At 43.4% G+C, this 7,066-nt stretch overlaps 1 long non-coding RNA gene across 1 annotated transcript; it reads left to right on the top strand.

The window, feature by feature from the left end:
- The first annotated feature begins 4,669 nt into the window (after window positions 1-4,669).
- On the top strand, window positions 4,670-6,794 carry LOC145431389 (uncharacterized). The gene is made up of 3 exons (XR_013911694.1): window positions 4,670-5,167; window positions 5,811-5,928; window positions 6,038-6,794. It is a non-coding gene; the product is annotated as an uncharacterized LOC145431389 (long non-coding RNA).
- Window positions 6,795-7,066: the final 272 nt, after the last annotated feature.

The raw sequence follows: 7,066 nt of genomic DNA on the forward strand, positions 1-7,066 counted from the left end.
CCATGACTTGAGCGAGCACTCTCCATTTGTTCATTTGATAGTTATTGTAGAAAAGATAAGAAATGATGCTTTAGTCTTTTTGTAAATTATAGTCAAACATACAATAAACTGAGGTATTCCCTTTGGTTAACAGAGCAATCCGATAATAAAAGTGGACAAAGCACATCGAGTTGCCACAAATATCTTTGTATATTACGCAGTGGGGCAAAAAATGAGGTGACCAAATACTTCTTTTCCACCATAATTTGCAAATCAGTTCTTTAAAACTCGGACAAGTTAGAGGTATACCTATGATGAAAATGACAGGCCTCTCTCATATTTTTAAGTGGGAGAACGTGCACAAATGGTGGCTGACTAAATACGTTTTTGCCCCACTGTATTTGATCCTGTCTCCCTCAATACTATTTAATATCTAAATGCTTGATTCATCATATTATAACAAATGTGCTGTTGTAGCTACTGACAGTGAGTTTGATTCCATTTTTTCCATCTACCAAAGAGAAATAATATCTCTTAGTGGCAGGTGGATCACACGTTGATTCTAACACTTTGCATATGACTGGGTAGGATGAGCATTTTATAAGCGCTTGTGTGGTTTTTGTTTATTTAAGGAAATACATCAGTTTCCCTTGTATTTTAAATTTGAGTGAAGATCCTAAATTGGCCCCCACTCTTCACTTTGAGAAAAGGCTAATCTGTCTTATCCCCACATGAGCACAGTCAGATATAATACAGGCTTTCACTCAGGAGCAGGAAGGCTAAAGGCTGTTTAATGTTTGATCTAACTGTGTCAGACATTTGCGTTCTCACGTGCATGGACAATATCTTGAAAACTTCAGAGCTGCAGTGCATGTGTAAAAGTGGTTAGAAAGCAGTGCTTTAACACAGGTTTTGTCTCTTTGCGTAGCTGCTCGGTCCATCCAGACTCCCCTCGATATACAACAGTGATGCCAGCAACTCAAATACAAGCTCTCTCCAAGTGATTCCTTCATCATCAACATCTGCATCCATGATCCATTAGCTCAACAGCAACATCTGTCAGCTGTGCATCCAACTCGGGGGAATCGCCTGCTGTGCTCAGCCAGTGGGCCGCAATTTCTGTGCCTTGTTGATGGCCTCGCTGTATCCTGTGCTGGAGAAAGCTGGTGAGGAGACACTGCTGGTGAGCCAGGCGGCGCTGAGCTCCATGTAGGACATCAGTAAGGCCTGTGGATACACTTCCCTCAAGGAACTGATCAATGAGAACTCTGACTACCTGCTTAATGACATATCACTCAACCTTCAGAGGCTCAGCCAGCATCCACAGGTAGTTATGAGGTGTTTTTGTTTTTAGCCCAAAATGGACACAGAAATGAGTGCTGGAGGGTTTACCCGATTTCCTTCTTTGTCTGCTTAAGCCTGTGCGTCCCTTTCAGTAAGTGATTTGAATCCACCTGACATTCAGAAGGTCGTGGTAGAGCATATCGTACGAAGGCAAGATGTCAAACACATCCAGTCCCAGGTTAGACTCCGTACCTTCTCCGGTAAGGTTCCCAGACCTAACAACAAAACTGATTATGACACGTGGCGCACACAAATTAACCTGCTCCAAAATGACCCCAGCATGTCCCCGCTGCAAATATCCAGAAAGATCCATGAGAGCCTGCTCCCACCAGCAGCTGATATAGTTAAAATGTGTGACTCACAGGTGCTATAGCGTACGGCCACAGCTTCACTCTGAGCTCCATCTCCATAGAGTGCAGACAGTGATATCTGATACTCCTTAAGACACAGGACAACAGTTTATTGAGATATTGTATTTTTTATTTCATAATATGTACTCCAACAACTCAATAGTTCTTCCCCACCTGCCTCAGGTCGCCTCCACTTAGGGAGATCCACTTAATGAGGTAAGAAACATCATCATCATCTGCAGCTTCCCAGCGCACCGTGATGTCACTGTCTGAGAAATTAGTTGTCTGAAGGAGGAGGCACCTTCACTAGAAGAAAAGAATAATGTGTATGGGAATTTTTTAAAAATGGGAAAGCTACATCTTTATATCTTTCATTATTAATAACATTTACAGTACTGTGCAAAAGTCATGAGCCACACGCTAAAGTATTTCATTGGACATTATCTGTTTTTTCCAATCCTTTTTAATCCAGTTCTTGTACCTGACCATTTTCTGAGTAATGTTTTTTGTTTGTTTGTTTGTGTAAACACTTTGCACTGACCATTATTGGAGAATTAAAAAGCACCTAATTCAAGGAATATGTGTACACATAACAGAAAACTTGGGAAAGAACCAATTTGAAATCTTTAAGCACTTTGTTACTAGCGGCCTGTCACAAAAACACATTTTGTATAGTGTTTTTTTTTTATCTTGTTAATAAAATTTATACAAATGTGTGTGATTAATCACAATGTGTTAGTGTGTAATCACCCTGAGACATGCATGCCTGTCTGTAAGAGTCAGATCTAAAGCCACTTCTTTTTTTCTTTTTTTCTTTTTTTTTTGCCTGTCCCGTTTGGCTCTTTTACCATCAGAATTGTTGTCTAAAGGCAAAGAAAGATGCCCAACGGATTTACTTTACCAAATTGACCATCCCAGCCTTGCCGTAATGGTCCATTTGATTCACCTTTTATTGTTTATTTTATTTTCACTTGCTGAATACGGGACAGACTTGACTGGGGGAAAGAAGGGGAGAAAGAAAGAGGGAAAGAGAAACAGCTGAGAAGAGGGACGGGGGAGAAGGGCAAAAAACAAAAACCAACAGAATGAGCAGAAAAAAAAAAGAAATAAAAAATGCATATATCGATCACCTGGATCACCTGCTGAGAAAGAAAAAAGAAAACAAGCAGAAGAGAACAAGAGTAATAGAATAAACAGCATCACAATGATATATGGGAATATGACAGTAAATACTAAATATTAAACATTATTGTGCAGCACATAAGATCAACAGAACACAGTGTGCTTTGAGGTAGGAGCCAAAAAGGGTGTAGTTTGTGGGTGTGATCACCCATGTGTACACCTGTGAGCATGGATGCGCTTGTTTTTTTTAAAAAGGTTCCTTCATGTAATGATCTGCTAGAGGGTGTGGGGGGGCCACAGCCCCGTCCTCCAGGGCATGAAGCAGGTATGGAGGAGATCAAAACTCCAGACATCCAGAGGCCCCCAGAACACAAGAGACCAAGGAAGACCAACAGAGGGGCAGCCGTGCCACTGTCCCAGAAAGAGCTGAGGAGAGTCCCAGATGAGGGCTCACTCAGCAGCCGCGGAGCAGAAGCCAGGGGGAGTTGCAGTGACGCGCCCGTGAGTGGCCCGAGCGAGCCCCAGGCTCCAGGCCCCGATAAGCGGCCGCCAAGGAGTGAGCCGCTGTGTACCTGGACGCCCATCCCCGGACACAAAGAACCACCAACGCACCGATGTCTGAGGGAGTCCGCCACTGGCAGGGGAAGTGGTGGTAGGGGGAGATAGGCCTCCAAACCTTGGAGGGCCTGAGATGTCCCCAGAGAGGTGGCGCCTGACACCCAACCTGACATATAGACACAGAAATACAGGCACACACATATACAAACATCCATTCCCACCCTCATGCTCTCATATGCACTTACTCCACACTCAACCAACGTGGAGACAGACATAAAGAGACGCTGTACACACGATCACACTCCCCAAGCGTACCCTACAAACCGGGTCTAGGTACCCTTGCCCCTGGAGGGGGAACTGCACCCAGACCCAGGTGGTATTACCCTTTTCCCTGCGGTGGGGGGAGGCAGACCGCCCCGACTCCGCAGCAGCAGGGAGGCCCCACACCCCAGACCGCAGTCGGACGGCCAACTCCTCCTCCTCCTAGCCCCCCCCCCCCGCTCCAGCAGGTCGCAGAGAATGGGGGTGAGAGAAGACTCCAAACCTCCCTCCACCCGTTCATTGTAGTGTTGATGCATGTGTGTTCTAAGGTGCATTTAAAACCCAGGAGGGCATGGAGCTACCTGCCAGAGAGCAGCAGGTAAGCGCATGGTCCCTCCTGCTAGCCCTCAATGTCTACCGGTATGTGTATTTAACCTTGAGAGCACTTTGTTACTAGCGGCCTGTCACAAAAACACATTTTGTATAGTGTTTTTTTTTATTATCTTGTTAATAAAATGTATACAAATGTGTGTGATTAATCACAATGTGTTAGTGTGTAATCACCCTGAGACATGCATGCCTGTCTGTAAGAGTCAGATCTAAAGCCACTTGTGATTTGGAGATGCAGCCTGCAGATTGTGTCCAGATTATCCAGGCTTCACTTATCAAATGTGTAAAATTCAAGGCTGGTCCTTAAAAGTTGCCAACAATGCAAAAACTGCATAGCCACACAAGTCCCAGCGTTTCCCACCGCAGCAGCTGTGAAACGAAAGAGGAGAAAGGATGAATGAGTGTTTGCTTATGGGCTCTCCGCTCTCCCCCAAGCTGGCGTTGTTCTTGGTAGCCATGACAACGGAGATAGTCCCAGCTTTGTAAATACAGGCCCCAACAGCCCAAAAAAGAAAAGAAAAAAAAAGGATTGGGATTCCCTGCGCAGCCCAGGAATCCCCCTAGCAGACTGAGGACACAGATAGGACCTGAACTCAGTGAGTGTGTTCGAGCCGAGGCTCGAACCAGGGCCTGTCTGTGCTTCAAGTTGCCAGGGGCCGGCAAGTGTTCTGCGCCACCTGCCCGCCGTGTAAGCTGTACAAATTTGCTATATTTGACTTGTCTGAATATAAATTATTTTTGAAAAGGCAAAATAATAATTTTAATGTGAGGCAAAACATGTATGGTGCTCGATAAAGATGACACGCCGACTCACTTCTTCTTCTTTCTTTTTTTTGCAAAGTTTGTTTTCATATTAAACCAGTGTCAGTGACGTCATTCTATGCGACTACCACAGTAAAGGAAAAGCCTGGATCTGTACATCTTTTTCTTTTCTTTTTGTTGTCTAAAACACAAAAATCGCGAAACAGTCAGCTCACAAAGTTGCAGGTTGGTGGCAATTTGGCAGAACAGCCAATGACTTAAAACATTTAAGTGCATATATCTTGCCACAAGACATGTGCGCTAAGCTAGCCAAATGAGTTTCTGTTAGCGAATCAAGTTCAAGCTCCTCACATATCATCATCCAGGGTACAGTCATATGCTCATGAGGAGATCCCACGCAGGTAACACTACGGCAGTGCAACAAGTTAAATATGCACACATTTTAAGCTATTTCCTAATATCTAACCATTATGATAAATGTTTGCCTGCAACCGACACAACCAACACAAATGTCATTGAAAAAAACAAAACCCTGTGATCACATGTTTCTGTTTTTCTAGAACAGAAGAAGCACAATTTAAAAAGCCAGTAGTAATAAATCTTTGTTGTTACTGCATGATTCGAATGAAGTACCTGAAGTCTGGCTGGAATAAGAAGTGGTCATCTGTGTACTGTGCTAGTGATCTGCATAATTCACCTCATCTGTTTGGATGGCAGAAGTCGGCTAACTACACAGCTAATTTCATCAGGCTGCTAATGAAACATCTAAAATGATAGATGGTTAACTACACAACGGAAGTAACAGCATTACAATCACTTGATTTAATTACATTTTCCCCCCAAACATTTGATCCAAATGAGCAAAGTACTGCAGCCATCTGAACCTTCTAGGTGTTACATGTTACAGTGTTCCACTCTGGCCAGCTTTGAAAATGGAAAACTCTTTGCGTGGTTTACTCGGTTCTGTAAATAAGGCTCCTTTCATTTGTGAGACTGTATTCCACAGCCAGTTGTCTTCTCTCCCCTTTGGTCCGCCCTTACAAGGTGAAGGTGCTGCCCACCCATGATACCAGCAAGGTGCGTGCAAGTGGATCCGGCCTTAACACCACTGGAGCGCCCACCTCTCTGCCAGTGAAGGTCACCATTGATGCCAAAGATGCAGGTGAGGGACTGCTGGCAGTGCAGATCACTGTGAGTGCATGAACGTGGAGCACACAATAATGTATTCAAAGCATTGATATTTAGGTAACAGTTTTTGTTTTCTCCTGAAGGACCCAGAGGGGAAGCCCAAGAAGCAGATATCTGTGACAGCCATGATGGGACCTACCTGGTGTTTTATGTGCCAGACATGACTGACAGATACACCACTCTCATTAAGTACGGAGGAGACAAGATCCCTTATTCACCCTACTGAATCAGGGCTCTGCCCACCGGAGATGCCAGCAAGTGCACTGTCACTGAATGTTGTCCAGTGGCCAGGTAGGACTCACTTCCTTGGTTGCTTATACACTTTTAGTTTTCTTTGAAAACGGCCCTTTAAGTCACTTGATCCATGACTTGAGCGAGCACTCTCCATTTGTTCATTTGATAGTTATTGTAGAAAAGATAAGAAATGATGCTTTAGTCTTTTTGTAAATTATAGTCAAACATACAATAAACTGAGGTATTCCCTTTGGTTAACAGAGCAATCCGATAATAAAAGTGGACAAAGCACATCGAGTTGCCACAAATATCTTTGTATATTACGCAGTGGGGCAAAAAATGAGGTGACCAAATACTTCTTTTCCACCATAATTTGCAAATCAGTTCTTTAAAACTCGGACAAGTTAGAGGTATACCTATGATGAAAATGACAGGCCTCTCTCATATTTTTAAGTGGGAGAACGTGCACAATTGGTGGCTGACTAAATACTTTTTTGCCCCACTGTATTTGATCCTGTCTCCCTCAATACTATTTAATATCTAAATGCTTGATTCATCATATTATAACAAATGTGCTGTTGTAGCTACTGACAGTGAGTTTGATTCCATTTTTTCCATCTACCAAAGAGAAATAATATCTCTTAGTGGCAGGTGGATCACACGTTGATTCTAACACTTTGCATATGACTGGGTAGGATGAGCATTTTATAAGCGCTTGTGTGGTTTTTGTTTATTTAAGGAAATACATCAGTTTCCCTTGTATTTTAAATTTGAGTGAAGATCCTAAATTGGCCCCCACTCTTCACTTTGAGAAAAGGCTAATCTGTCTTATCCCCACATGAGCACAGTCAGATATAATACAGGCTTTCACTCAGGAG

The sequence above is a fragment of the Astatotilapia calliptera genome, chromosome 10, assembly GCF_964374335.1.
Source record: "Astatotilapia calliptera chromosome 10, fAstCal68.1, whole genome shotgun sequence".
Lineage (NCBI taxonomy): Eukaryota > Metazoa > Chordata > Actinopteri > Cichliformes > Cichlidae > Astatotilapia > Astatotilapia calliptera.